Source organism: Pituophis catenifer, unplaced genomic scaffold, assembly GCF_029215685.1.
Source record: "Pituophis catenifer annectens isolate HBS135680 unplaced genomic scaffold, rPitCat1.0.hap2 SCAF_2, whole genome shotgun sequence".
In the NCBI taxonomy this organism is placed as follows: domain Eukaryota; kingdom Metazoa; phylum Chordata; class Lepidosauria; order Squamata; family Colubridae; genus Pituophis; species Pituophis catenifer.
Window position 1 is genome coordinate 101,361,030 of NW_027256882.1, and position 19,589 is coordinate 101,380,618.

General features: G+C 36.0%; 1 pseudogene; it reads right to left on the minus strand.

Moving 5' to 3' along the window:
• Nucleotides 1-11,517: 11,517 nt before the first annotated feature.
• On the minus strand, nucleotides 11,518-19,589 carry LOC139310237 (uncharacterized; annotated as a pseudogene).

Here is a 19,589-nt window from a genome sequence, read left to right on the forward strand (position 1 = left end):
CAGCTTGTAAAAAGCTGCAGAAAACAACGTTCATTCGTTCGCTGATCATTGAGTTTGGATTTTCTCTGCAAACCTGGCTTCTGGGCTTTCTGCCAACTCTTGTAAGACACTATCTTATCTGTGGAATTTCTGGCAGGTTGTTAAGAACGTTTTATTAACAGCCTGCATTTGCAAAAGACTGTGTTTTGAAGTAAACTGAGTTTTCTTCGGAGTTTGTGTGTGCTACATTCTTTGGGATCCGTAGCTGGGGCAGAACAGATTGATGTCACCCGAAGGGTGGAGGTTCCTAGGGATTTCTGTTTGGGGTTTTATTTCTGTAAGATGCCTGGAATCACCATGGCAGAGTTGGATGTTCCTTCATAAATAAATAAAATAAAAATTATTTATGTCACATTCCATGTGGACTCATGGAGCACATTTAAAATGTGAATGCACTTTGAACGCTGAGTTACTTCATTTCAAGCTGGTTCATTATCTTTAGTTTTTTTAATATTTCCAGCTGTGGCACAGTGCCCTGAAATCCTGGGAGATGTAAAGGTAATTAAATAAAACCCTCCAATGGAAGGATTTAATGCATACTGCCCTACTTCTGATCCCTGTTTTTCTTATTCTTTTCTCTTTCCCTACTTGAAACTGGTGCCTAGGAGTACAGCACAGGCCTCTGATTATATGAGCGGGCCACACCCTGCTTGCTCCCATGGGGGCTGTGATGGCAGAATATTTGGGGGAATCCAGCTGTTTGTTCTTCTTTGATGCCATTTGTTCCTGGAAATTAGAGCAAGATTTCTTTTGCCTTCTAAATTAGTTCCATTTTATAGCACTCTTTAACTACTTCCTGAGGAAATTTCAACAGGCATCTTGGCAGGCATTGATTCCAGGCAGAATCTCATCTCATCAGGAAGCTTAAAAGGTAAGGAAGCATTGTAATTATCTCTCTAGTGAGTTGGCAAGCTGGTGAGAGGCACGCCACCATCTAAACGGCATACTGAAGTTGTAATAACAGCTAATGCTCTAATTGATGCAGTTACGGGTTTTAAAACATTTTCATTGCAATTAGGAGTCTGGGGCCCAAAGATGTTTCTATAGCATTTGCGAAACACACAATCAAGGGGAGCAGCCATTAAATGCCCTGTTCACCCCCAGTGCTCTCAGCAATGGAATTAGGCAATTAAATGTTGAAGTTGGATTTCTCTAAGCTTAGGTTTATGAAGCATGGCGTATGCTAGCAGAATTTTACAGTGTAGAAAGAAAATGTTTAAAGAATACATTTTCCTTATTTTTATTAAAACATAAAAGCAAAGCAATGTATATTGTGACTATCAATAAAAAAGGAAAGGGAGACTTACAAATTACCTTTCCACTTGTGCCTCCTTTTTATAGTTCCAGGCTTGATTTTTCTCCAAAACGCTCTGGTTTTTTCTTAATATACCCACTTTTCCCTCTCCAATTCAACATTATTTAAACTGAGGTTGGTCAATCATTATGGAACTTTTTGGAAAAGATGGATTAGTAATACAATTTCTGCATGTGTGATGCTGCTCTCTCATCTCTCTTAGTGGCCTGTTTCAGTTTCAGTTCTCTTGATGTTCACTGTTATTATATTGATGTGGATAAGTAAAGAATTCTCTTTCAAATATAGAGAAAATCAAGGGTGCAATACAATTCTATGTGTAAAGTGAATTAATATCAACATCAACCTTAAGAAAAATGAATTGCTTGAACTATTTTAACTTCCTTTTCCTCCTGTCATAATTTAAGATTTGGGTGAAAAAGTGTTTTCAGAATTTCATGGTTTGTTTCCTTACTAGCAATGTGATCTTTTTTAAAAAAAAAAAACCTTATACTTTGGAGATCTGGATTCAATAATATTTCTGATTAAGCTTTTCTAAACTAAAACATAAGCATATAAATATTTTCAAAAATTCCTTCAAATTTTTACAGTAATATTGGTTTATCACTAGCAATTTGGTGGCAAAATTATTTACTCTATATTGGAATTAAATGTAGAAAACTAGTTACGTTTCTAATGTTTGAACCAGATCAGACTCACCAGGCACTACTGAGACTATATGGCTTCACCCATCCTTCTCCACAATTCATCCATAGCAGCCATACGTGATGAGCAGGAGGCCTTTTCAAATTATATTTGACATAGCGGCCTGCCTACCGGTCTCCATTTTAGTTTCCACCAATGCAGAGCCTGATAACATTGTCAAGGATTGAATTTCAGATAAACTAACACATAGCAGGCAACCAAAGCATTGCTTTTGGACTTCTTTCAAAAGATTCCTTTTCTCCACAAGAACTGCAGTGAAGTTGAGGTGGCAGGCCAGGTGGTGGTTGATGGAGTGATGTAAGAGAATATGGGGGTTATACCTGATAGGGACAGCTTAATCAGCACCATACTGGAATTGTAATATAGGCTGTGTCAGACTTAAATTGGACGTACCAACGTGGAATGTCCACGTGCCTGATTCCAGCTTTGCCCAATCTCAATTTGCTTCGGTTTGGAAGCTCCAGTGAAAGAATGCCACCCAGTTTTCACTATCTGTTTGCAACATATGACGGATTTCAGGTTTCAATCTGGGTGTTCATTTAATGGGCATTAGCATTTTAAAGTTTGCACGCTGATTCTTCAGCATTCACAGCTCATCAGCCTGCCAAGATCAAACACATTGTAAAAAGTCATATGAGATTACTCTCTTGTTTAAATATGAGAGCTAGGTATAGACTAGGTCAGCTTTATTACAGCCATAGGCCAGTGGCTAGATATAAGCTGAAAGACACCTCCCTGCATTTAATCAATAACATTAAATTTACTGAGGAATATTCATTATTTATCTTTTGGAAACTTTTGGCATATATGCACCAAAGAAGAGGCTTGCAAATAGGATGTGAAGCTGCAGTGTCAACAGAAACACAAATCCAACAATATTTATGAATATATTGCTTTTTGTCCTATAAAGCCTAACAATATTTTCCAAGCAGTGTCCTGATAAATAAGGCTTTGGAAACAAGACAAGAACAACGAGTACCTTAATTTGCTGTCCCTTGGTCCCTGAGAAAAAGAGAAAAAAAATAGGATGTGATGCAATCTGGATGCCATTTTGGTATTTTCTCCCTCTTTACAGAAACTCCCGTCACCTTGTACTCCGTGTTAGTTATGATACCAAGTGGAAGTGTGCACGGCGTTCTCCTTGGGATACAAGAGATTACTGTAGGCTGCCATATAGTCCTCCTTTGCATTTTGTTTTGTTTTGGGTTTTTTGTTTCACTTTCCTTATCTCAGGAGAGTGACAACTGTTGCTCATTAAAAAGGAAGAAAAAAAAAATAAGTAGGGGCTGGTGATTACCAGCAGAAGACTATTTATAAACTCTTGAACAATAGCTGACCTTGGCAGCTTCAAATGCTTGGACAGCCTAGCATTCTCACTGCCTTGGAGTATCGTGTTCCCACCCAACTGCCTGGGGCTGGCTTTCCCACTTGTGGTTGCCAAGATGCTGCCTGTGGGTGGAGGCACAAGAAGAAAGCATAAACCATACAAGGATGTTAAGGCAAGGAGCTTGTGTTTTCTGTAGTGAGTTCAGGAAACATTTTATTTGCCTTCTCCCTGGAGTGTAAAAATATTGGCCACTGCTCTTTTTCAGATCCTTAATTGTTAGTGTTGGGCTCTTTGTTCCTATTTAAAGTAATAAATGCATGGTTTCTACTTTTGACCTAGTCTGTTTTCTGTTTATGCATTTTGTTTTGCTACTTTCAGTTTAAAGCCACTACCACCACCACATGTGCAACAAATCATAAAGGTATTAGCACTGCTTTTTCTTTTCTCTTCCTCCCTCTTGTGTGCTCATGACCCACACTCATCCGCACACACTTTTAACTCTCAAAAAAGCAGGAGACAAATTATGCAAAATTTGTTTGTCGCAGCTTCTAGTTACATTACACTTGTTTATTTGTTGCAAATATCACGCACAAACATGTACGGGCATATTTCTTCATATATTCTTAAATGCATAAGGAATGCATGTGGTAACGTTAGAACTGTTGCTTTGGGGAGACTGATGTCTGTTTCTTTTAATGATGATGCTGTGTCGTTGGCCAAAAATCTTAATGATTTGCAGTTAGGAAAGGAGCATGTGGAAATGATTTGTTCTTTTAGAGAGAATGGGAAGAATTGAATCGTGAAACAAAACAATATATGAAGGAAAAGTGAATGGGATCCAGAGGAAGAGAAAGACTGAAAAACAAACTGTGATTGGAAGGACTGGATGAAATCCTAAAAAGAAAGAGATGAAAAGTTTAAGGAACAAAAGACAATGAATTGGTGAATAAAGGTGTAGAGAAAGTACAGAAAGATATGACTGCTATTTATATAAATTAGATTTAGCTATATTTTTTTTCTTGTCTATTTAATTAATGTATATATCGAACTTCTTAACAGCCTATCTCCCTCATAGAGGGACTCCAGGTGATGGACAATTTAATTAATATAATAAAATATTAAAAATGGGATATTTTAAAATAATTAGTAATTTTATATAAGAGTAGTGTAATAGCTGTGTATATATATCTCACATTTCCTTCAGGCTATATGAATATCCCAAAAGAAAACTTTACTCCTTTTCTCTGACTTCTCACTCTGATATCGCTTACATTGGTTAATCCAATCTATTGATAATCTAAATCTATTGGTAATGCTGATTCCTTCAGTGACCACTAGATGGATTCCTTGGTTTTTGCTGTAGAAAATATACAAATAAGGTAGTAAGAATTTCATTTTATCTGGGAGTATCTGTATCTGCTGTTTTAATGGCACACTTCTTTTTTGCTGGGAAGGGTCTGAGAAGTGTTCACCAATTATAAAAAGAATGGGTTAACATGTTTGTACTAAGATGTTTTAAGAAACATATTTAAAAACAATGCTCAGTTCAGTTTCCATTTTCTTTCCATTCGCAGCTGTTCTGATCATTTGGCTTCCATGAGGCCCAAGTAGAATCATAATATATTATGTATGTTTTCAACCAATTATCTAATCATTGTAGATGCTGTTGCAAATGATCCCCTAAGCCACAGTGGAAAGAAATGTGTGAGAGTGAGAAATTGTATTCAAAGGAGAGTCTGTGAAATGGAAGAAGCCACTTTTATTGATAAAAAAATTGTTTCAGTGCTTACATCATATTGTTTTTGCAAGGGAATAGCCCAAATATTAGTAAATTATTAATTAATTAATTTAATTAATTAAATTAGTAAACTCTATGAATACTTTAGGTTTAATATATAAGAAAAATTTACAGAGTGGCATATGTAACAATAGTTTTAAATTACATCTGAATTTAATCTTGTGGTAGGTATGGTAATTTCTTTTTTCCTAACTCATGATCCTGAAAGATGGGTTTAGCCATTGTAGCTCAGTAGAATTTGATATTTATTTCTTTGTTTGGTTGTTCATATTATTGGTGTGGGCTGTTACATATGCAACTCTGTAAATTATTCTTTTGATCTAATAGAATAGAATGTAACCTAAACTTATAGCCACATTTATAAATAACAGGAAATCTATGCTTAGGTATTTTAACACTGTGACATCTTAACATGTATACTATGTAAATGTATTTCAAATTCAGATGATAATGTGTTGTTTTTAGTTTTGTTTCTAAATTCAAAAATATGATCTTCCATGTCAAAAGAGCCCAATTCTTTACCCACTATGAGGCTCAGCTGAGAATATTTCTTTCAGCACTGCTCTATGAAGTAAGGCTGGTTCTCCATTCCTATCTTCTCTATGTGATCATCTAGTTAGTTACTGTAGTTGCATGCCTGCATGAAGACTGTTGGTGTAAATCAATCTTTCTGTATTCTAGAATGTGGAGATGGCATCACAATTGATAGAAATGGTGATTTTTTTTGTTTCTTCACTGGTGGTTCCTCCAGGACTTCCATTAGTCATCTACTGTTCAGGTTGATTTATATTTTTAACTAAATAGTTAACTGTACCTTAATGTTACTTTTATCTTTATCCTGCTGATTGTGTATCAACAATGTAGGCATTGTTTTTTCCCCCCCATACAGATAATAATAGAGCAGAGAGGAATGGAATGGAATGGAATGGAATGGAATGGAATAGAATAGAATAGAATAGAATAGAATAGAATAGAATAGAATAGAATAGAATAGAATAGAATAGAATAGAATAGAATAGAATAGAATAGAATAGTTGGAAGGGACCTTGGAGGTCTTCAACCCTCTGCTCAGGCAGGAAACTCTATACCAATCTTTTCTTAAAAACTTCCTCAGCTAATAATCATTCATTTAGTGACTGAAGTTACAATGATGTTATAAAAAGTGACTTACCACCAATTTATGATTGTTGCAGCATCCCAAGATTACATGATCACCATTTATGATTTTCCCATCCAAGCAAAGATAATGGGAGGAGTTGGATTTCCTTAGCAATGTGATTCACTTAGAACTGCAGCAAAAATTGGGAGCGATTCATTTAATGACCTCATTGCTTAGAAGTGAAGTTCCAATCCTAACTATGGACATACTGTAAATTGAGGACTACCTGTAATTTATTATCTGTGAAGTCCTACTGTTCCAGAAGATTATGTGAAAAAAAGAGCAATGGTTGTCCAAATTACCTTTTTTTTCATCTTCTCATGATCAGTTACACTAGTTGGCATCCCTTCTTATACCCATCTATTGACATTACTAAAGTCTTGTGTTCATTTGTATCTCCTCCTGGGGCTACTCTGTCAAAAGGGGAGGGTAGAAACCAAAGTGGAAAGATGCAATTACTAGTTTAAAAGAAGGAAACAATTATCTATTTAAGAGAATAGTCTTAAGAAGAGCCTGCCTGCCCTCAAAATTAAACCTATAAATATAGATGATTTGGCAGATATAAACATCTCTCATTTTCTCAGCTTATGTAGTGAGGAAAAACTTAAGGAAAAACTTCAAGGATATATTAACTTGGAAAATAACATCAATGTGAGTTTGAATTTATATTCATAATAGCTGTGTTTTCACAATAAAAGAAAGGGAAGAGATGGTTCCCTTTGCTTTGTGTTTAGATAAACTTCCTGTTCATTTCAGACATATGAAACAAGAAGAACAAATGCATTTGAATTCTGGTTTGGACATGGAAATTGGCTGCCTGAGAGCAAGCAGAGAAGATACCCTACTTCCCAATCCAGTTGTATAGAACCCAAAAACAGGTTTGGCACACAAGGTAGACATTTGCACAAAAACAGCAACAGATGAAATGTTATAACTTTTCTTTGCCCTTTCATGATATTCAGCCCAGAGTCTAGACATTCAATGTGGATGTATGTGCAGTCAAGGATGGTCCATTTCAGTAGCTTTCAGTGGTATCATATAAATGATATCACTCTTAAGTTCTATTCTTATTCATGTTATTAGAATATAGGTAGACCTTGAGTTACAAATGTAATGGAAACTGCCCAATATAGTCGGAAGTTGAAATGGTTGTAAAGTGGGTCGGTCACACGATCAACCCAGTTTTATGACTTTTTCTTGCAGTGGACATTAATTGAAAACAGTGGTCATTAAGCAAACCCATTGTTCGCTATGGTACAGTTTTGCTGAATATTGGAAATAAGTACCAGTTTTGGGTAAACCAACGTAAAACAGAGTCACATGACTGCCGGATGCTCAAAACAGCCATAAATGTGATTGTATTGCTGAGTGCCCAAAGGGCAGTCACATGACCATGGAGTGGGGTGACTATCAGAACTTCAGATCTTGGTCATAAGTCCCCTTTTTCAGGTAGGTCATAACTTTGACTGGTTGCTAAGTGAATGGTCATAATTAAAGAACTACTTATAAGGCTGATATTGAAAATGCTACTCTTAAGAGGCTGATCACTGAAGATGGTAAGAAAAGCTATTGAATTGATGGAGATCTTGCCCATAGAGAAGGGGTGTCAAACTCAAGGCCTGTGGGCCAGATTTGGCCTGTGGGCCACCCTGGAAACAGCGAAGGATCGGCCCACAGTGCCTCTGCCAGCAAAAACAGAGATTGGGAGCAGAGTCTTAGCACTGCTCTAGCCCTCAATGTATTTCCAGATGAATATTAGAAAGAATTGAGAGTAATTAATACAAAGATATATTGAAGGAGTTAGAGACTAAAATGTTGATATTTTAATAATTAAAATTGGGACTTATTTTTCTCATTAAAACAAATGCTACTATGTCTAAAATCAGATTGCATTTGTGATACAATTGCTTTGTGGTTGAAACTGGAGGTACCCTTGTTGTTTCTTCTGGGAAACATCTTGTAATTGCATTTAGAACATTCAATGTACAATTCATCATGAACTTTATTTTGCTTGATTGTTTTTGCAGGAACATAGATTTTTAGCCCTGTGATTACCGCAGCTTTTTTTTTTTTTAGATAAATAAGCTTTTAGACCTTGTATAATGTTTTTGTTGATTTTTTTAAAAAAATACAGCCTGCACTGCAGTGTGCAGCTTAAAAACTGAGATATAAAATCAGAGTTAGAAAAAACCATTGAGGCGATCATGTCCAGCACCCTGCTTGGTTCAGGAATCAAAATCACAGCATCCCAGGCAGATGTCTGTCTAGCCTCTGCTTGATAGCATACAACCAAGTAGAACCTACCAAGTTTTATGGGGTAACTCATTTCAGAATGTCTCTTACTGTTAGAGGTTTTTCCTAGCATTCAACCAAAACCTGCCTTGTATTATTTAAAACAGTTTTATATGAACATTCTGAAGATATCTTCTGAAGGTAGGCACCTGGCTAAAAACTGGAAGACCGTGCATTTTAGTCCTGCTTAGCCATGAAAAACAGCAGGGTAACTTTGGGCCATCTCAACAGGGGATTCTGTTCAACAAGAATCTTGTGTGAATGCTTGTTCCAGGGACCTTCCTTCAGGAAAAGAGCTGCTGAAGTGTTGTTCAACAATGGAAAGAGTGTGACTCAGCTGTACTCATGCCATTGATTCTGCTTGTGAAGCAGCCATGGAAACTTCCAGCCATGGAACAAATGAGTGTTCAAGCTTATTATAAGGTAAATTGTATTTGACCCTTCTTTTCACTTGGCCTCCAGGTATATTTCTTGCCTGAATGATGGCAAGAAAGTTGCCTTTAAATCAAGATCTGAATCGTTTTTCCATCAGCATATTACCTATATTGCACTGCAATATTATTGCAGTAAATGGCTCTTGCTTTCTGATGGCTCTTCAGCGTTTTGGTATCAGAGAAATGTTGATCTTCACAGAGACTTGACAAAGAATGACTTCCTCCAATTTTTCTTCCCAGGCAGCTTTGAACTGCTTGTATTTTGTTAAAAAAATCCTTTATAGTTCCAATCTAAATTAACCAGCTATAGAACCTGAAGAGAAACAATCTCACTGAAACTAGGGCATAATCAATATAAACATAAAACAGAAACATAAAAGTACCAATACCATAGCCTTGTCTCTCCACCAGTTGTGTATTCGCAGTCAATATGGTCAATCTTTACAATAGATCTCATACAGAAGCTATGTAAAAAGCAAGGTTTGCTCCAAAGATGCTCATTAAGTCAAACATAGTTTATTGACCAGACCAGTAGATCATTAGCAGCAAACTGTAGCAAGTTAACTGTCCAAAGCCAAAGAACAAAAAAAGGTTAAGAACAAGTCACAGATATGACTAAAGATACAGTTATAAGCCAAAAGTTAGATAAGCCTCATTAGGCATGCCAAGTCAACCAGTATTCAAAATAGCAATCCTGGATAGCCCAAGTAAATTCATGATCTGTAATTGCTTTATTAACGAGACTGCCACTTGTTCAATGGGTCACCATTTAGTCCAAATACATTTAATCAGATGGATTTACAATGTCAGTCAGAAACCCACCTCCACAAACAACCAAGCTTCCAGCAACTCCAGTCACACTAGTAAAAGTGACAATTGAGATTTGGAGATCACCATTCACCTGGAGAACAAAAGATTCCCCATCCTTAATTTAAAATGAACTCAAATACCTATTCAGCCTTGGCTTCATTGGATAGTCTGGTATATTGCTGCCTTTTTACTTTACCAACACACTAGATCAGGGGTGTCAAACTCATGTCTTCATGGTGGCATCATGTGATGTATCGGGACTTTTTCCCCTTTTGCTAAACCGAGTGGGGGCAGGGCCAGCATGTGACACATCTGGCACACAGGCCGCAAGTTTGACACCCTTGCACTAGATGATGATATGATTTGTGTGATTCTACTTACTGTTAAATCAACCATTTAGGTTTCTTCAACAAAGCATGGTTATTACAAGCAACATTATGAATCAGAGTAAATCTAGCTAGTAATTTATGGGAGCAGATATACTGGAGAGAGCTTTGGACTTTATATGTAAAAGAAATCTTCACTGATATCCATGGGATTATTTCAAAGCACCATAACATATAGTCTAGAGACAATGTGATGACCTGACATTAAAAATGGATTAGGGAGATACTAATTTAAATCTAGTATGACATGAAACTCATTGGGTGACTTTCAGCTAGTCCTTCTTTTTTACCCTAATCAATGTCATTGTTATTATCTTGTATTACCATTAAGAAAGAGTAGGATTCAAATGTTAAACTTATGTGTTGTTCCCTTATTTCTATAAACATTCTCAGGACAAAATCAAAATGGGCCACTCAGAATTTCTACTGCAGCTATAATCAAAATTCCAGAACCCATTGTTCTTAGTTCTCTCAGCTTTCAATCTTTTTCCAGCAGTAAGGAAAAAATAAATATTTACTCAAGAATTACTCACACATGTGCTAGTTTCCCAGGTGGAAAAAATAGTTTCTCAGAATTGAACATAATGTGCAATACTGCTGAACCCATGTCACTTCTTGACATTATATACAAATTACAGCAATGATTCCCAAAGGGAAGGGGTGAAATTGAGCTGATAGCTTCTGAGTCAAATTTAGCCGGTTTTAGAATTAAGAGTGTTCAAGGGTTTTGTTTTTTTTAGCTTAATGTGAAACATCCCTTGTTCAGGAAATAAATTCAAGAAATAATGACCACATTAAAAAAAGATGCAAATGGGAACAAACTGCAAAGGAAGAGACTGAAATCTTTGATTTGTAGTAAATGGGAGGAAATTGTTTCTAAAATTACTAAGCTGAGCTCTGATGGCATTTCTAAGAAAAGTACCCCTATGATAATGGATAGATTTTAATAAACTTAGTAGGCCTCTATTAGATACTAGTTTAAACAAGCATGTTTTAACAAAGCCTTCCACAATTAACTCAAATATTTAAAATAAAGGAAGAGAGAAAGAGCCTTTAAGACTTCAAGAGTCTTTTGAAATGGCCATGCACTAACCTTGCAGTTCAACGTCTGTTTATGTGGATTAGTTATCCATGTTGTACACAAAACCTCATGATAAATAATATCAAACAAATAAAGTAAATTAATGGAATAAATCAGAAATCTGTGCTTAAATCAAGATTTTAATTACATTTTTCTGAGACATACAAATCAGTTTCAGAAATTCATGAAATAGAGATAGAGAAGTCTCTGAAATGCTCCAGGAATATCTCCTTGGCATTTCAAAACTATCTTGCACTCTGAAATAAGGAAAACATATATACAGTGCAGGACTGATTTTTTTTCTAAAACTAGCCTTGCCCTCAGTATTTAGTGCTTATTTACCCATCACCATCCAAAATAGTTTTGAAGCTGGGTGAAAGGTGAAATGAATAAATAGAATTATCAGAGTTTTAAATGGCCTTAAAAATCATTCGGTGAAGACCTGCCCTCCAAGACCTCCACACAAAAATCATTCAAGTCCAGCAGAGTGTGATTTGATTCCAAAAAGATGGAAGGTGTCATAAGCTGCTATAAACCTCATTGCTCTTAATGAGATGTTACAAATCCCATCCTCCAGTCATCCTACTTTCTCCATTAATACATTATCAGGCTTTAACTGAGCTAACATTTGTTAACCAGATTCCATTGAGGTAGACATCAAGGACTCTGGATACACTTTTTGTCATATACCAATAATACCCATCAGAAGGCCCCGAGAGCACAATTTACTGGCATTTATAAGAATCTGATTTACTTGAAATAATCTCTCCCTCTGCACAATTCATCAAGCACATATCGATACACATGAAAGAAAAAGTAAAACTGGCCTGCTTGATCTTCAGGAATGATAGTGATGAAATTGTTCCTGTGGATATCTATACAGTACATACAAAATACAGGTGAAATTGATTTATTCAATCCATTTTATAGCATTTCCAGTTTCAAACAGAAATCAAAATAAACTTACATCCCGCAACAGGAACTTTAGACTTATAATTTTTAAAGTGATTAACACTGAATTAAATAGAAAGATAATATTTCATAGACATAAAGTTCAAAGGGGAAAGTTAATAGATTTGTCAGATTTCGCACATTGTAACACACATGAGCACTAGTTTAAACAGATGAGATCAAGACCAATGTCTCTGCTCCTTTTCATGACCTTCGTTTAACTTCCCAAAATAATCCAGGAGAATACACATTATCCCAATGAGTCAATTGTTAAAAAAATTATTTAAAGTGAATCATTCTGCCATCCAACATACATATTTTATCCCTTAGCCATTTTTCTACCTCATCATTTCAGAAAATGGCAGGCCTGGCCCATTTCATTTTACAAGCTACTTCTTGCATTCGAACAAGAATGATTATCTACAGATGTGATGAGCCTGTCCAGAGGTAAATAATTTTACATTATGTAATTTAACATTATGTGTTTAAGTGTTATTTAATATGCATTCATGACAAACATGGGAACTTGATTTCTTTTTCTTTCAAAAGACTAAACTACCTACTTATTTTGCACACAGTTTTCTTAGGAACAACATTATATCTACTTTCTTTTGGAAATCAATTTTGAAACTCATATTTTTGCATGGAAATAAAAGTGTTTTGTATAATAAACCTCTAACCACCAACGTCATAAATCATTGCAAGCCAGTGCACCAAAATGGCTGTTTTCATTCCTGAAAATAAGCTTTTAGGCTCTTGTCCACTGTGACAATTTACTAAAGAGGGTTTAGCAAACAAATGGTTGTAGGAGGAGGGTTAATTCCTCTCCCAAGAATTTTAAATTTATTATGACAACTGTTGTTCACATTTTGTTCTTGGATCTAATTGTGGGTTCTGCCACTGCTTTGAGTATAAAACAGTGAACTTTGTACTCTAGATAGCTTTTTCTTCTAAGTTGAATAAGATCCTCCACAAAATATTGCCATTTCTCGGGTAAAATAAAAGTAGATTATAAATTTTTACAATCCATTGCAAGGATGGCTAGTCTTACTCTATGCTTGAACTCCAGCTTTTACTATTGTACACCTCTGGACATGTCAATTAGGCTAATTTGGACTTCAGCAAAACCTGGAGAATGCATATTGTCCAGACATGGAACAAACAGAATCAGGGTCATGGTTTAAGCAGTGTAAACTATTTGACTTAATGGTTCAAGTTATCCAAAAAACCTACTCATAGACTCCACTTTTACTCCATTAATTACAGGCTTTGCTATATGAGGTTCATGAAATCTGGAGCTCAGTCATATTTGGAGAGTCCCAAAGATGCTTTTTTTCAAGAGGCAACAGGACTTTCTTGTTTTTCTTTGAAGACATTTCGCTTCTCATCCAAGAAGCTTCTTCAGCTCTGACTGTATGATGAAGAATGGAAGGATTTATACTCCTTGCAGACAGCTGGTCATTTGCATTCTTTTAGGAGTTGTTAAGGCCACCTGGAGGTTTATCTATGTTGTCAAGGTCACCTGAGTGGTGCAAATGGGTGTGGAGTCTTCTTGGAACTGTTGAAATGACTATGTTGTAGACTGGGAATAGATTATGTCATATTTCCCCCCACCCTCTGTTGAGAAAGGGCTGTTCAATTTTGACATAGATGGCTTCTTTGACCTCTATTTCAAACCAGCAGGCCTCTCTGTCCAAAATGTGGACATTTTGCTGTCTTCAAAAGAGTGGCAGTTGTCTTTTAAATGCAGATAGACTGCTGAATCTAGCCCTGATGGATTTGTTCTCCTATGTTTTTGTTTTTGTTTTGTAATTTTTTTTTTATTTTTTCAAACATAAACATAAATCCCCCTCCCCCCAAGAACGAAGTTGTGGTCTAGTCACAAATAGGTATACTAGTTTAACAACTGAAGACAAATATTTTTAACATAAATTCCAACATCTTAATTTAAATCTTTCTATTATCTCATCATACATTATAATTTCCTACTAAAGCAAAGCTCATTTTTATATTCAATTATAAATCAAAATTCAATACCGCTCTATCTAAATTTTTCTCCATTGCTCCTTTTAACATCAACATTAAACACAAAAACAGTCTAATCTGTTAATCTATATATTTACTTTACAATCTTAATTTCCAAATGTATACAACTCAATTTTTATTTCAATTTATTAATCAAAATTTCTTTCTATTTTTCTCATTTTCTAGACCCAATTCATCCAATCTTTTAATCTTAAACTTTTACACAGACATCTCAAAGTTTTTCATTTCATTTCAATTATCGCCCAACATTTTCTTTTTCACCCCTTATTAATAATTATTCTTCAATGTATTCTCCTCTATACCTCCAATTATTATTTTGCTAATTTCCAGCATAGTTTATTTTAGCTAATTTCAGCATTCTCCTCCATCACTCCACCTATTGTTTGGCTGATTTCCATCATAACATATTTTGGCTGAGTTTCCAGCATATTCTCCATAACTCCAACTATTATTTGGCTGGTTTCCAGCATTTTCTCTTATTTTGGCTGATTTCCAGCATGCTTTATTTTGGCTGATTTCCAGCATTCTCCTCCATAACTCCACCTATTATTTGGCTGATTTCCAGCATTACTTATTTTAGCTGAGTTTTCAGCATATTCTCCTCCATAACTCCAACTATTATTTGGCTGATTTCCAGATTTTCCATTGTTTTGGCTGATTTCCAGCATGCTTTATTTTGGCTGATTACCAGCATTCTCCTCCATAACTTCACCTATTATTTGGCTGATTTCCAGCATTACATTATTTTGGCTGAGTTTTCAGCATGTTCTCCTCCATAACTCCAACTACTATTCTGCTAAATTATTTTTAAATTTTCTTTTTCAGTATGTTGTCTATTAATCCACTGTTTCCAGCTATACTCTTCCAGGGTGTATCCCCATCTATTTCTTAATATTAATCATTTCCAACATATGTTAAATTCAATCTCAGTTATTACTTCCATCTGTGTACCTTATTATATCATTTATAAACATTAACAATTGATAATAATTATCATCCACCACTTTGTTATCAAATTAAAACTAAAACATGTTACATCAAATTATGCTTTTATGAAGATATCACTTTTAATCATCTTAACTTCCCACTTCTATTTTAATTATCTTTTATCTTTTATTTTCTGTCTTTATTATACCATAAGCACTTCTTGTTTTTATTTAAAGCTCACTTAAACTTTGAACCATTTAAACAATTAAGCATTCAAACATTGCTATCTGATTTATCTATTTTGCTTCTTCATTTCCTTATCTATCCATAAGCATTTCAATTCAAAGTCAATACTTCCACGCTTAAAACTCTGCATATCCTTTTTAAGGATTTCTATTGTAAAGACTTTCTATTGTAAAGTCTGTTTTCAGTAAAATCAATCAGCTTCTCCACTTCTGTTGCTGCGCCAGACCTTCTGTTGCTGCGCCAGTTAGTTAAAAGTTTATTAGTTCCATTGTGTTTCTTCTTTCTTTGTAAAGCCATTAGAAGACAGAATAGGAATCTCCAAAGTTCAAAAAACCATAGTTCTTTTCAAAGTAATCCACAATAACAAGTCAAATAGGTTCTTTTCAGGAAAAAACAAGTTTCCACAATCAACACTTTCACTTAGTCACAGCTTCAGTCGCCATTTTGAAACATTTATGTAGCTGTCTGTTTAATCTCTTTGTCTGGCTTTTAAAGATGCCAAATCCTTAATTATCACTTTTCTCTTTTCCAAAAGTCAAATCCATTTCAGTTTTAACAAGAAAGTTCGAATATCCAGCTCTATTTGGTTAATAAGCAACTCATTCCAATCAATCAGTGCTAAAGTAAATTTCTTAAAGGGTCTTTAACTCCTTTCCTTATTTTGAAAAATCTTCAAGCCCCTCAGATCTTCAGCCACTAGGTAAGGCTGGGGGTCTTATTTGTAAATATCCTTATTCACACATTGTTTCTCGCCTGGGTTGGTGTCACTCACCCGGCTCTGGAACACATCGTCCTTTCTTCCTTCCTCCTGTACATTTCTTGTCCCGATTTGTCGCGGCTTCGTGGCAGCCGCCATGGCTGTCGTCCCCCGCCGCTGACTCAGAGGGTTGCCTCCGGCCTCCGAGGAACTTGCCTGTTCCTCTTGGCCACCCAAGGGGTCCCTCTCTTTCCCCTGTCCCTTCAGGACAGGATCAGTCTGCAGACCTGTCAACGGCGGTTTGCCAGTTGGGGTTTTTGCGGGGCTCATCAGAGCCCCGCTATTTTCCCGAGTGCATCGCCGCGATGCCAAATCGGAAGTCCGATTTGTTCTTCTATGTTGTGCCATGCGTTTATGAAGTGGTTGTTTTGTTTCCTGAATGTACAAATCAGCACATGACTCACTGCATTGTACTGCATATACCACGTTGCTCAGTTTATATCTGGGTGTTTTATCTTTGGAGTGGACAAGCTTCTGCCTTAGTGTATTCTTGGGTTTGAAGTGTGCACGTATGTTGTATTGGCTGAAGATCCTCCTGAGTGTTTCCGATATTCCTATAACGTATGAAATGACAACGTTGCTTCATTTATTGTTCTCTTTGTGGTTTGTTATGGAGGAGTTCCCGTAGGGTCTTTTTTTTAGATTTGATGAAGGCCCACTTGGGATAGGCATATATTCTGAGAGCTTCCTTGATGTGTTTTAGTTCTTTTTCTTTCTCATCTTTGTTGGTAGGCAGGCCTTCAGCTCAGTGGTGTAGGGTTCTGATGACTCCCATTTTTGCTCCAGTGGGTGATGGGAATCAAAATCCAAATATTGATCAGTGTGTGGGGGTTTTCTGTAAACTTCAATGTTAAGACTTCTGTCTTCCTTAATGTGTACTGCACAGTCCAGGAAGGCTAGACTATTTTCCTTAACAGCTTCCTGTGTGAATTTGATGTATCAGTCCATGGAGTTGATATGTTTGGTGAACACTTCCAATTCCTGTGTTTGGATCTTGACCCAAGTATCGTCCACATGCCTATACCAGTTAGTGGGTGAAATTCCTGTGAAGAAGTCTAGGGTTTTGGTTTCTACTTCTTCCATGTAGAGATCTCCCACAATGGGAGAAACAGGTGAACCCATGGCACAGCTGTGTTTTTGTCTGCAGAAACTTTCATTGTATTTAAAATAGGTAGTGGTCAAGCAGAGGTCCAACATGGCACATATGTGGTCTGGGCTGAGGTTGGTTCTGTCACCTAAGGTGCTATCTTGTAACAGTTGTTTTTTTCACTACCATGACAGCTTCGGTTGAAGGCTCTCATTAGTGTGAGTATATCTAAACCAGATTATCATCAGGTCATTTTACTCCTGCCAAGAAAAATGTAATAAATGCTACAAATGACATGCCCATCCCATTCAGCCATAAAAGCAATGATGACATACTCACATTTTCTATCTTCAGGCTCCATACTTATTTTCCACAAACTAGGAAAATAAATAGCATATAACGCATGCTGTAAACCCAATTTCTTATAATTCAGTCAGACAGCACTTTTTTTTCCAGAAAAAGTGAAAGTGGGAACAGTTTACTTCCTTATTTCTGTCAGCACGTCAAGATGCTTTTATTTGAAGACAGCCTGAAAACCTGACAATTTCTTTTAATTGTTTCCTAACATAATCACAGCAGAAAGAGGGATAGGGGACAAGGGCATTTCAAGCACAGCCACTTTAAATTCATAACAATGAAATTAAAGAATATTCTAATATGAGCAGCAAAATGTGAAAAAGGTTGGAAGGCAATCTGTTCACATTGTTTTCTTACTTGGCCTCCCTGAGTTGGAGGATAATGGTCCATAGCCTTCTCTACAAAACAGTCAAGAAAACTGATTGTTGAGACTAGGGAAGATGACCTTGGCAGAAATATGCAGAAACAATTACATAGGCAAAAGGAGTTGAAGCACAGAAGTCCAGAGTTACGAGATAACATTCAGAGGTGGCTCGAGAAGGTGTCTCCCAAATTCACTGAATCATAAAAAACTCCATTTTATGACCCTGTAACTATAAAAAAGAACTAAAATATATACACTTTTATTGACATTTGAAAGAATCTATGATAAAGTGGAAATTTTGATTTTAATAAACAGATGGAACAATGTGGTTGAAATGATTGAAATTTACATTATGTTATAAACTTAAAGAAAATTCTTATATAACATATAATTGGTATATGGCAATCGCACGTAGACTTATATACCACCCCATAGTGCTTTACAGCCCTCACTAAGGGGTTTACAAATGTCAGCATATTGCCCTCAATAATCTGTTACCAGATTATCTAGAATGTACAAAAGTACTTCGAATTTATGTAGAAAATGTGAACGAGAAGGGTCATGCTTGCGGATGTGTAAAACTTCTAGATTCAAATGTACACACTGATTCAGAGTATTTTTAAAATTAATATACAATTGAGACCAAAGGTTATTCTTTAGGGATTGGTGAAAAAACAATTAGGAAAAAAAGTCATGGAATTTTGTTTTTGTACATGAAAACTGCAGCAAGATTATTGTATGCATAAAGATGGAAAGAATTGTCACTACCCACAATTGTTGAGTGGTTCATGAACCACTGTAAATATAGCTGACCAAAGCAAAGAACATTACAGAATATTATAAAGGTAAAAGATCCCAGAAACTAAGCTTGATTCCTGATGAGTAAATGGGACCTGTGTTATTTTCTTGGCAGCTATATGGAAACAGTAATTCATTAGCCTTGCTCTGGTATCTTTTCTGACTTCCCAATTTGGCCTAGAGCTGTAAACATTTCAGGTGGGTCTTTTATCTAAGAACTTGTCCAATGCAACTTAGCTTTATCCAAGTTTAGCTAGCTGCTGCCATCTGCTGTGACAGTGAGTATTTTTATAATGCTATAATAAAATGCTGTCTGAATTCCCCAGTTTAATTCAAGTTCTTATAGAAAAGCAGTATTACAATCTCATGAAACAATCATAGTCTGAAATCAACTTGTATTGGGAACTGGCTTCCCTAGATAATGAAAAATATCCATGAACTGTCTAGTCAAGAATAATCTCTGTATATTTTATTTTTAATATTCAGAAGGTGAGCTTCTCAGCTTAAAAGAGTACAGTTAGGTGCTAAGGGGACATAGTTATCTTTTGGAACAAGACTTTATTCTTCCTAACAATCAGTTGGTATACCTCAGATGTTCTGAACTGACCCCTTGCCAGAAATGTGAGATGATTGGAAATGGCCTGAAGTGACCACTCACTTTTCCTTTGAGCTTGACATTGTTCAGAAACTAGATTCTTATTATCTGCCTCCAT